General features: G+C 41.0%; 1 long non-coding RNA gene and 1 pseudogene across 1 annotated transcript in view; both read right to left on the reverse strand.

Annotated features, from left to right (window-relative positions):
* Nucleotides 1–9,065: 9,065 nt before the first annotated feature.
* LOC126086899 (uncharacterized) overlaps nt 9,066–13,231 on the reverse strand; it is a 28,012-nt gene continuing 23,846 nt past the window's right edge. Inside the window, exon 3 of the long non-coding RNA XR_007519626.1 lies at nt 9,066–9,327. This is a non-coding gene — a long non-coding RNA (uncharacterized LOC126086899). The remainder of the gene's footprint in view (nt 9,328–13,231) is intronic.
* On the reverse strand, nt 10,024–10,921 carry LOC126086608 (palmitoyltransferase ZDHHC3-like; annotated as a pseudogene).

Here is a 13,231-nt window from a genome sequence, read left to right on the forward strand (position 1 = left end):
GTTTACGACAAGAAATTTGGAAGGCAGCTACCTGGCCAAACGATTGGAAGAGATCCATATTTATGCCTTTCCAATCGAATGCAGAAATTATTGAACAATATCATTAATATCACATGCAAGTAAAATGTTGCTGAAAATCATTCAAAAGCAGCTGCAGCAGTATATCAACAGGGAACGGCCAGAAATTCAGGCTGGATTCAGAAGAGGACGTGGAAACAGGTATATCATTGCTGATGTCAGATGGATCTTGGCTGAAAACAGAGAATACCAGAAAGATGTTTACCTGTCCTTTTTTGACTATGCAAAGGCATTCCACTGTGTGGATCATAATAAATTACGGATAACATTGCAAATAATGGGAATTCAAGAACAGTCATTTGTGCTCATAAGGAACCTGTAGATTAAGAGGCAGTCATTCGAACAGAACAAGGGTATACTGTGTGGTCTAAAGTCAGGGAAGATATGTGTCAGGGTTGTATCCTTTCACCATACCTATTCAATCTGTATGCTAAGCAAATAATCCAAGAAGCTGGACTATATGAAGAAGAACAGGGCATCAGGATTGGTGGAAGACTCATTAACAACCTGTGTTATGCAGATGACACAACCTTGCTTGCTGAAAGTGAAGAGGACTTGAAGCACTTCCTGATGAAGATCAAAGACCACAGCCTCAGTATGGATTACACCTCAAAGTAAAGAAAACAAAAATGCTTACGACTGTACCAATAAACAACATCATGCTAAATGGAGAAACGATTGAAGTTGTCAAGGATTTCATTTTACTTGGATCCACAATCAACAGCCGTGGAAGCAGCAGTCAAGAAATCAAAAGACGCATTACATTGGGCAAATTTGCTGCAAACAACCTCTTTAAAGTGTTGAAAAGCAAAGATGTCACCTTGAAAACTAAAGTGCACTTGACCCAAGCCATGGTATTTTCAATTGCATCGTATGCAAAGCTGGACAATAAATAAAGACAGAAGAAGACTTTATGGCTTTGAATTGTGGTGTTGGTTAAGAATATTGAATATATCATGGACTGCCAAAAGAAAAAACAAATCTGTCTTGGAAGAAGTACAACCAGAATGCTCCTTTGAACCAAGGATGGCGAGACCACATCTTACATACTTTGGGCATGTTGTCAAGAGAGATCAGTCCCTGGAGGACAACATGCTTGGTAAAGTACAGGGTCAACAAAAAAAAAGGAAGACCCTCAGTGAGATGGATTGACACAGTGGCTGCAACAATGAGCTCAAGCATAACAACGATTGTGGGCATGGCTCAGGACTCGGCAGTGTTCCATTCTGTTGTACATAGGGTCACTATGAGTAGGAACTGACTTAAGGGCACCTAACAACAACAATGGTCACTTGATCTTTGACGAAGATCCAAAGTCCATCAAATGGGGAAATAACAATCTTTTTAACAAATGGTGCTGGCAAAATTGGATGTTCATTTGCAAAAAAATGAAACAGAACCCATACATCACACCATACACAAAAAGTAATTCAAAATGGATCAAAGACTTAAATATAAAACCAAAAACTATAAAGATCATAGAAGAAAAATAGGATCAAAGCTAGAGGCCATAATACATGTCTTTCAAGATACAAACCATAACTAACAATACACAAACATCAGGAGATAAGCTAGACAACTGGTATCTTCTAAAAATTAAACAGTTAAGCTTATCAAAAGAGTAAAAAGAGAACCTACAGACTGGGGGAAAAAAATTGGCTATTGCAAATCCAAAAAAGGTCTAATCTCTAAAATCTACAGGAAAATCTGACACCTCTACAACAAAAAAGCAAATAATCCAATCAAAAAATGGGCAAAGGAAATGGACAGACACTTCAACAAAAAAGACATTCAAGCGGCTAACAGACACATGAGGAAATTCTGCCAATCACCAGCCATTAGAGAAGTGCAAATCAAAACCATAACGAGATACTATCTTACCCCAACATTACTGGCACGAATCAAAAAAAAATAGAAAATAATAAATGTTGGAGAGGCTGTCGGGAGATTAGAACTCTTAGGCACTGCTGGTGGGAATACAAAATAGTACAAACATTTTGGAAAACAATATGGTGCTTCCTTAAAAAGCTAGAAATAGAAATACCATATGAACCAGCAATCCCACTCCTAGCAATATATCTTAGAGAAACAAGAGCTGTTACATATGCACACCCATGTTCATTGCAGCATTGTTCACAATAGATGAAAACGACCTAGGTGCCCATCAACAGATGAATGGATAAACAAACTATGGTACATACACACAATGGGGTACTACAAAACAGTAAAGAACAATGATGAACTCTCTGAAGCATCTCACGACATGGATGAATCTGGAGGGCATTATGCTGAGTAAAGTAAGTCAACCACAAAAAGACAAATATTGTATGAGGTCACTACTATAAAAACTCTTGAAAAGATTTACACACAAAAAGAAATAATCTTTGATGGCTATGAGGGAAAGGAGAATGCGGAGAGATAAACAGTAAATAGACAATAGATAAGTGGTAACTTTGGTGAAGGGTAAGACACTACACAGTATGGGGGAAGCCAGCAAAACTTGACCAAGGCAAGGTAACGGAAGCTCCCATAGGTACATCTAAACTCCCTGAGGGACCAAACTACTGGACAGAGGGCTGTGAGGACTATGGTTTCAGGGAACATCTAGCTGAATTGGCATAACATAGTTTATAAAGAAAAATGTTCTACATTCTATTTTGGCGAGTAGCTTCTGGGATCTTAAAAACTTGTGAGCAGCCATCTAAAATATTCCAGTGGTCTCCCTCCATCTGGAACAAGGGAGAATGAAGAAAACCAGAGACACAAGGGAAAGATTAGTCCAAAGGACTAATGAACCATAAGTACCACAGCCTCCACCAGACTGAGCCCACCACAACTAGATGGTGCCCAGCTACCACCAGCAACTACTCTGACAGGGATCACAATAGAGGATCCTGGGTAGGGCTGGAGAAGAATGTAGAACAAAATTCTAACTCACACACACACACAAATAAATCTGATTTACCGGTTTGACAGAGTTTGAAGAAACCCCAAGAGTATGGCCCCCGGACATCCTTTTAACTCAGCACTGAAGTCATTCCTGAGGTCCACCCTTCAACCAAAGATTAGGCAGGCCTATAAAACAAGACTAAATGGACGCCCCATCCAAGGGGCAAGGACAAGAAGGCAGGAGGGAACAGGAAAGCTGGTAATGGGGAACCTAAGGTCAAGAAGGGGAGAGTGTCAACATGCCGTGGGGATGGCAACCAATGTCACAAAAAAAATCTATGTTAATGGTTTAATGAAAAGCTAGTTAGCTCTGTAAATCTTCATCTAAAGTACAATAAAAAATAAAAATAAAAAACCTAGTTGCCATCAAGTCGATTCTGCCTCATGGCCACCCCACATGTGTTAAAGTAAAATTGTGTCCCATAGCGTTTTCAATGACCACTTTTTTTTTTTTTTTTTTTTTTTCTTGGAAGTAGATCACTGGCCTTTCTTCTGAGGCATCTCTGGGTGGACTGAAACTGCCAACATTTTGGTTAGCAGCTAAGCACGTTAACATTTAACGGTGTGCACTACACAGGGCTTCCATATGCATACAGACATATAGTAAAAAAAAAAAAATTGTTTATCTAAAATTCAAATACAACCAGACATTCTGCATTTTATCTGTCTACACTGGTGGCACAGTGGTTAAGAACTCAGCTGCTAATCAAATGGTCAGTAGTTCAAATCCACCAGCTGCTCCTTGGAAACCCTACGGGACAGTTCTACTCCATCATATACGGTCGCTATGAGTCGAAATGAACTCAACAGGAACGGGTTTTTTGTTTTGGACCCTATGCCAAAGTAATCTATCCATCTAATGCAATCCAATAGAATCCCAACAGGATTTTTCGTGGAATTTGAAGATGACACTAATAATTATACACAAGAGTAAAGCAAGTAATACACAAATTTGAAACTGACTTTTCTCAAGAATAATAGGTAGGTTTTTGTCATAGGCCTTTATGATGCTAGAGACATTTGTAAAACAAAACAACAGCAACAAAAAAAAAGTATGTCCTCCCAAAAAAGGAATGCATCCTCAAAAGATAAAATTAATTTTCACCTCAGAACTCAAATATCGGCCCTGATTATACCTGCATTAGCCTATTGACTGCAGCCAGCTGGCAACAAAAGGAAAAAGGAGGACCCCCACATCACTTGTCATTTATATAATTCATATTCTTTTCTTTCCATCAAGGACTCAAAGAGTGCTTTGAGTTCAAGGCAATAAAATGTAAGCATAACATGCTGTAATTTGAAAATTGGACCAACAACATCATGATAAATGGAGAAAAAATTGAAGTTGTCAACAATTTCATTCCACTTGTATTAACAATCACTGTCTATGGAAACAGCAGTTAAGAGATCAAATGATGTATTGCATTGGACAAATGTGCTGCGAAAGACCTCTTTAAAGTTTTGCAAAGCAAAGATGTCATTCTGATGACTAAGATGCTCCTGACCCAAGTCACTGTATTTTCAATCACCACACATGCATGCAAAAGCTGGACAATAAAAAAGGGAGAAAGAAGAATTGATACATTTAAACTGTGGTGTTGCGAAGAATATTGAATATACCACGGACTGCCAGAAGAACAAACAAATCAGTCTCAGAAGAAATACACCCAGAATGCTCCTTAGAAGCAAGAATGATGAAACTTTGGCTGGCTTACCTGTGATATGTTATCAAGAAAGACCAATCACTAGAAAAGGACATCCTGTTTGGTAAAGTACAGGGTGAGTGAAAATGAGATCTACTGACATAATAGCCACAAAAATGAACATAAACATACCAGTGATCATGAAGATGGCACAGGATTGAGCAACATCTTAGTCTATCGTACATAAGGCTGCCATGAATCAGAGCCAACTCAGTGGCAACTAACAACAAATCGAAAATGATTTATGACAGTTATTTGGTATCAATAACATGATTCCAGGAGCGATTTGATCTTTGCTCCATCCCACGGATAGACCCATCTTTTCATGAGAAAGATAAACCAGATAGATGAATGGTTTTGTAGGTCTAAGAACAATTTAGGGTTCTATCCTGGCAGATGGAACACAGTAACAGGAAACATGGACAAAGGAAAAACTTACATAAAAATTCACTCATGGGTACAACTTGTGTCAGTTAGGATTCTTTCGACTCAAGAAAAAGAAATGAACCCAGCTTAACAAGCATAGAGGAATGTATTGGAATATAGTAATATATGGGGCACCTTTACATAATCGTAGAACCAGTCACAGAAAAGTCAGGAGCCAGGGCACCTCTGGAGAGAGTGAAAACTAATGGGCATTCACAGCCAGATGGGATGGATAAGTTCCAGGTGTTTTTTTCACCTTTTTTGTCATTCCTCATGAGATTCAAATTCCAAGGAGAGAGAAAACATCTGATTGGTATAGCTTGGGTCATATGTCCTTGGCTATGGGAAACAGTGGCGTCTTGATTGACAGCTCCACGGCTGCATCCAATAGTGAAGGGTTAGCTTTCCCAATGTGGGTTCAGGGCACTGTTTCAAAAGAAAGGGAAATGGATTTTTGGCAGGCAAAAACAACAGATGTCCACGACATGGCTAAATAACACAATTTTAGGAAACATAGCAATGTAGAACAATGTTATGCTTGCCAGTTGAAACTTGGTGCAAGATCACAGTTTTTGACAGAAGAAAGGATGCTCCCAAGGTTAGTCATTCTGGAAAATGGTTAATACTATCAAAGAAAGTGAGACAGGCCCTTGTCTGGAGAAGGAAGGGTTTTTCTCCACTTTCTGAGGCTACATGCATTATGCCGACACCAAGATGTTATTTTAAAGCTGCCTTGGCCTGTGGTGGCTGCTGGGAACCTCTGCTTACTATGTGAATAGCAACAACAACAATGAAGAAAGATATTTTCTGGAGTTTCCAATAGCCGTAACAGTGGTATGAAACCCTCTTATGTCAAGAACGTTACCTCTGAGTGGTCGATAACTGGTGAATGGCATAAAAACATAGACCCTGGGTGATGCAAATGGTTAATGCGCTCAGCTGCTAACTGAAAGTTTGGAGGTTTGAGTCCTCCCAGAAATGCCTTGGAAGAAAGTCTTGGCACTCTACTCCCAAAAGATTAGCCACTGAAAATCCTAGGAAGCTCTGTTTTACTCCGACACACATGGGGTTGCCATGAGTCAGAATCAACTTGAAGGCAACTGGTTTGGCTTGATTGGCATAAAAACACAAGACACTCCTCTCCAAAGAAAAAACAAAAATAGTAATTTGGACTGCAAGAGAGAGAGATTTCTCTTTGCCCAAAATCGAGATAGGCCATCGTCCATGGCCAGGTGAGTAGCTCTCAAGCGAAGCAGCAGTGGCACTAGGATAGTAAAGACCAAGAGAAGAATGCTAGAGTGACTGAAATCGCTCATACCAGATAAAGCAGAAATGTACCCTATACATTTAGGAAAAATCCATTTAACCATTCTTGCATAATGAGATGAAAAGACAAAGAAGCAAACAGAAATATATGTGTATATATATAGTTTCATATAAAAGCATATATAATTAATTTCAAATAAAAAATATATATATAATTTCACTTAGAAATATTTGCTACTATTATTTCCAACAGTTTATAGTTTCCCTTTTAATTTATTTAAGGTATTTTTGATGTACAGAAGCTTGCCATGTTTTATGTAGCCAAACATACTGTCTTTTTCCTTTGTAATTTATTTTCATTTCTTCTACAATCAGAAAGTGCTTCCTTGCAAAAGACCAGCGTTATTGTGTCTACCCTTTACTTCAAAGAGCTTTGACACAGACGGTGTGGTATTCTGTATATGTGGCATGGCTTCAGCTATACTTAATGCGTGGTCATCTGCCCTAATCATATCCAAAGGGTGATCAGCTAGCATTTAATCAGAAAGGTCACATTCCAAAGACTGCAAGTGCTTGGGGTAGTTTCTTATCTGATCAACACCAGAACTTGTGCTCATCAGTACATGAAAGAAAATAATTTTTTTTTTTTTTTTGGTGAAATAGGTTCTTATTGGTAAAATTAACGGTATTTGAGATATGCATACTAGGTAAGAAAATTCCAGAGACACACTGCACCCTCGTATGAACAGTATACAAGAGTCTCTGGAGCCCTATGTCCTGTTTGTTTAAGAAGGACAGCAAAATTTGGTCCCTAATGAGATGCTTTGCATGCTTTCTAATGAAGTCTTGATTAATAAATGTCTGCATGTGTGGCAGAATTCAGCCCAATAATTCCTTTTCTTATAAGCTGGTAGAGAGGTTGTGGGGCAATAGTTAATCCTCTACCACCTGCAGCCCTTGGAGGCTATGCTTATTTAACAAAAATAATCATTGTACAAGATGAAGCTGGTTTAGGCAAGTTCCCAAGAATGAGTTAAATATCCACCTGTGTTTTCCTCTGATTTGTTTCATGGTTTTATCTTTTGTATCTAACTCTGAATCCACCTAGAGTTTTTAATCTCAAATGGCTACAGGAACTCAGCCATGCATGTAAATGAGGAGGCAAGCTGGTGTAAAACAAGAGGTGACAAGAACTGTGCCAAAGCGCAGAGCATCGGGGTCGCCGCTCCTCTACCTCTCACCAATTGCTGCCATCTGGGAATCTGGGTCCAGTGTTGCCGTACCTTCTGATTTACTCTCTCCCCAAGGTTTATTTTTTTACATTTGGATGTAAATTTTCTCTCTTTTTTTTAGGTTTTGGAAAATTTTTATTGTATTTTGTGTTCATGTGGAAGCACTGACAGAAATTGAAAAGATGCAACATGTTGCACTTAACTTTTCTGAAAACACACACACACACAGAAGGCTGGATCAACTTCCTTCCTACCCAAGACTGTATTTGCTAAACCTTAGTTCCCAGCCCCACCTCAAGCAAAAGCTGAAAAAGGAGGTTTGTGGCAACTGCTTTAAAAAACAAATCAGAGTGTAAGAATTCACAGATGGTCAGTATTCAGATTTCTGTCGTTTTTGCATTAGAAGCGTACTTCCTGCCTACTCATACTATCTAACTCTACCCATTCACCACTTCTTTCAAATGAGCCTAAACACGGGAAGTCCCTCCCAAACCGAAAACGCCATGCCTGTCGTGGAGCCACAGTCTGTAACGTGCCCGGCACCATGGTCTGCCACAGTAGGCAGGCACGCGCCCCAGCCCTACAGCAACCTCCCAGGTTAAAATAAATGTACACACATTTATGTATGTGCACATTTATGGATCTCGAGGCTCAGAACGTGAACCCACTTTAGAGATTTACAAAACTAGGAGGAAGGAGTTCAGGTTTCGGCTGTGTGTGGACCACCCTACGGGGGGAGTTGTGGATGGTGTGGCGCCCATTTTATCTGCATTAATACTGAGTGGGTATCTGGCATTTTGCTAGGGGAGGTGGGGGGGGGGAGCGGGTAAGAGAATAAGTAGCTGTAACAGAAACCAATGTAGTTCGCCTGGAATTGTGTCATTTTTTGATTGTGTAAGGCACTTGGAGCTGGAAAATTTTCTTTCTTTCACAGTCTTCCAAATAGATAATCAGAGGAATTTACTTGCTGTTCCAGAATACCCTCTAATCTCTTTCCAACGTGCCCCCAAAAGAAAAATCACTCTACACACCCAAGCCCGTAAGGTACAAAACAGGCAATTGATTTCATGAATTAGGAAGCAAACCGTGGCCTCTCCAAGAGTAAGGCCGCTTTTCAAGGCCCTTCTGAAGGTTCCAGCCCTGTTGCTGACCTGCCTGTGCCTCAAGGGGTAAGCGTCTGTCTCCGTTGAGATTTAAAGTCCCATCCATCCGGAGAGCCTGCCACTGCCTGCTAGGCGGGGGGGCGGGGGGAGTCACACACCCTTCTGGTTCCGCTATGGATCCCCAACCAGGCCTCTGGGGCTGGCCCCTCCACCATTGTTACCGCAAACTGTAGATGCCAGCTGCCTGCTGCAAAGCCAATATTGAAACAGGAGGAGGTAAGCCGCAAGAGGGCTTTATTGAACACTGGTGTCCAAGAGACAGAGGGGTTTAAATTTCTCCCAAATTCTTTCTGCCCCAAAAGAGCTAACTGAAGAATTTTATTGGGAGAAGGTCAGGGTTTAGAGATTTCCAGGAATGTTGATTCTTCTTTGAGGTGAACATAATGACAAAGTGACCTCTTGTTGATGTCTTGCAGGTGTCTTGACGCCATCCTGGTTTCAGTCACAAGATGGCTCCGGATTTTGTTCAATTATCTCGGGTCTTGATGGTATCGCCCATTGTTTTGCCCCCTAGGAGAGAAACATGGTTTAATCAGCAGAAAAAATCTCGGTTACCCTTTTTTTTTTTTTTTTTTTTTACAAAGGGACTTGTTTTTCTAGAAAGGAACAATCATAAGACAGATTCCAGATCAAGTAATTGACGTTTTCCAAGATTTAACCACAGCTTATACAGCTAAACTAGAAAATATATTCTCTCTTATTTTAACACTAAACACTAAAAAAAATGTATTTTCTCTACTTCACCATCAGCATCACTCATACCTCATTCTGTTAGCAGAGGTGGGCACAGCCCCAGAAACAACACCCCTCCACTTTAGTCACACCAGAGAGACAGCAGAGAGGAAACCAGAGGCCAGAGAAATAATTTTTAAAAGGAAAAATAAGAGCAGCTTTGGTCACCAAAAAAAGGATGATCTTTTAAAAAATAAAACGGGGGGGGGCTTTTTTTTTTTCTCTCTGTCTCTGCAATGATCAGCCATTTTACTTGAGATCTTAAAAAAAGTTTGAGAGTAGGTGCTCTGTCGGTTTAAACGTTCATGAGAATGGGTCAGATGATAGTGCTGTGATGTGGTTTGTGTCCGAGTGACAATGCTTAGAAACTCTGTGGGGCAGTTCTACTCTGTCCTATAGGGTCGCTATGAGTCGGAATCAACTCGATGGCACTGGGTTTGGTTTTTGTTTTTTTGACAATGCTGGTCACGTCCTTCAGACCACATACTGGTTCGGGTCTGCCTTTGCTTGGTCTGGAGTGGCAAAGGGATTGGCTCAGCCTAGGGAGAAGGGGTGGCCAAAATCGGTTTTCATGTTCACCCATTTTGTTTTTTAAGCCCATCTTCGCTCTTCCGTTTTCAATTTTCTATTCCCTTCTCATTCGTGCAGATGGAGCATACCTGGGTCCCAAACATCACTGATGTGAATATGAGAAAGAGGAGCCCCTCAAAGCACAGCAGGATGAGGAGGATCACCATCTGGGTGGAGAGAAGGAGTTACACTTTGTCCAATTTTCTTCAAAGCAAGGGCAGGAAGCAAAATTCCACCAGGGTGAGGGCGTGCAAGGAGATGAGAGCTGTGTACATTGTAAATAGGATGAAATAGTTCTGGTTGTTCTCGCTGACACATTTTTTGACCGAGGGACAGTGGTGGGCCATCTCCCAAATGCACCACTTACATACACTTCAGTAGTGGACCCAGTCGGGCTCGATGTGGCAGCACTTGGGACACTTGTATACCACCTGTCAGGGCTTCAGCTGTAAGCTCTAGATGAATTCTTTAGTGGCACTTCCTTTGGCACTGCTCCAGGGTCCGTCAGCATGGCCTGGCAGTGGGAGGCTGGGGCCAAGAAGGCCACCAAGTTGAACACAATTCCGTTGATGATGCAGTAGGCATAGTCTTGGGATGGAATCAGTGTGACAAAGAGGACCACAAACTCTGAGCAGAGGACCAGAAACCAGGTGACAGTGGCACAGGAGATGCCACAGCCATCATGGATAAACCACAGGGTTCCCACAGGTCCAGGGCGGGGAGGTATCATGCACCTCTGCTGCTGGAAGTATTCTGGTTTTTGCTCAGTGTTTTGGAAGTGGTGGCTGGGGATAAGCATCATAAGCTATTCTGTCTATACTGGCTTCCTGAAGCCAGTGGCAGTTCCCCAGTGTCAGGCCTCTGAGGGACCCTTGCTGCTGACGTTGTCACCTCTTCCTGCAGTCCCTCACTAGGGACCTGGCCTTGGGCTGTGGCAAAGGCTCCCCTCCAGGTGCTGTGGCTCCCTGGACTCTGCCAGACAAAGGATGGCTCTAAGAGGAAGCCCATCCAGCAGCTCCTGGTCGTGGTGGAGTCAGTGGCTGCCTGATGTAAATTTTCTGATTTTTAAAATACCATGCAACAAACAGTGCACATTTGTGGCCCAGAGAAGGCACAAGAGTAGTGATGTGGATTGAATCGTGTCCCCAAAAAATGTGTATCAACTTGGCTAAGCCGTAATTCCCAGTATTGTGTGGTTGTCCACCATTATGTGATCTGATATGATTATGCTATATGTTGTAAATACCAGCCTCTATGGTGTTAATGAGGTGGGATTAGAGGTAGTTATGTTAATGAGGCAACTCAGTCTACAGGATTAGTTGTATCTTGAGTCGATCTCTTTTGAGATATAAAAGAGAAAAGGGAGAGGAGAGAGACCTCATACCACAGAGAAAGAAGAGCCAGGAGAAGAGCTTGTCCCGTGATGAGTAACTCCTAGACCCAAGGGATGATGATGACAAGTACCTTCCCCCAGAGCTGCCAGACAGAGGAAGAATTCCCCTGGAACTGGTGCCCTGAATTCAGACTTCCAGCCACCTAGACTGTGAGAGAATAAAGTTCCCTTTGTTAAAGCCATCCACTTGTGGTATTTCTGTTATAGCAGCACTAGATAACTAACATAGGTGAGCAGTTTGCATACTTTGGTTTATGGTGTAAGAGGTGGATCTATTTTTTTTCTCCAAGTACGTGGATCTAATCAATTTTTTTATCCAATTCTTTCCTAAAAGCCTTTGTTGAAAAATATAGCTTTCCTTGTTAAGATCTTATCTTTCCTTTATCAAACATTTGTATCCTCTTAGCTGTCTCATGGATTGCTCTGTTCTTCTACCCCAACCCAGCCCAGTGACGTCGAGTCGATTCCGACTCATAGTGACCCTACAGAACAGAGTAGAACTGCCCCATAGAGTTTCCAAGGAGTACCTGGCGGATTTGAACTGACAACCCTTTGGTTAGCAGCCGTAGCACTTAACCACTATGCCACCAGGGTTTCCTTATTCTTCTACCAGTTACCCATTATTTTTATAATGATAAATTTTGCATAATGATTTTAACTATTGGTATCCTTTTCCAAAGTTTTCTTTCCTATTATGTCCTGAAAATTTGCGTGAATTTAAAAATAACCTGCCCATCTACAGCATTCTTTTGAGACTTTATTTTAAAAGATCAGTTTCAAACTGCACCCTCATTAATTAAAACATAATTTACAAATTTGCAGCTTTAATTCTTCCCATTCAGGAACAAGAATGTTTTTTGGTAGGAGGAGAGAGGGAGAGTCACTCTCTAGACAGTTGTCACTTGTTATTTTTGGTGATGGGAAAGGCAATACCAAATGCGGGTGAAGTGTGCACAACCTGACCAATGTTAATAATGACACTAAGAAGAACATAAGAATTAGGGATGTTACAGGTAAATGCTATAACATATACAATTTTGCAACAGCAGTAGTAACAACAACAAAAAAAATACATGAGTGGTTACATAGGTACCCAGTCCAGTAAACCCAGTGCCATCGAGTCAATTCTGAGTAGAACTGCCCCAGAGTTTCGAAGGAGTACATATGTATGCATATATGTGATATATACATATAGGTACATATGTATGCATATATGTGATAGGAAGGTACATGTGTACGTATACCTGAGCGTGTTTAGACGTATCTGTTGTCGTTAGGTAGAACCAAGGATATCATTGCTGGTAGCAGATGGATCCTGTCTGAAAGCAGAGAATTCCAGAAAGATGTTTACCTGTGTTTTATTGACTATGCAAAGGCATTCGACTGTGTGGATCATAACAAACTATGGATAACATTGAGAAGAATTGGAATTCCAGAGCACTTAATTGTGTTCATGCAAAACCTGTACATAGACCAAGAGGCAGTCATTTGAAAAGAATGAGAGTATGTTGTTTGTTGTTCTTGTTAGATACCGTCAAGTCATTTCCGACTCATAGCAACCCTATGTATAACAAAACAAAACACTGCCCAGTTCTGTGCCATCCTCATGACCACTGTTATGCTTGAGCCGATTGCAGCAGCCACTGTGTCAATCCATCTCATTGAGGGTCTTTTTTTTTTTCACTGACCCTCTGCTTTACCAAACATGATGTCCTTCTC

This window comes from Elephas maximus, chromosome 1 (assembly GCF_024166365.1).
Source record: "Elephas maximus indicus isolate mEleMax1 chromosome 1, mEleMax1 primary haplotype, whole genome shotgun sequence".
NCBI classification, from domain to species: Eukaryota; Metazoa; Chordata; class Mammalia; order Proboscidea; family Elephantidae; genus Elephas; species Elephas maximus.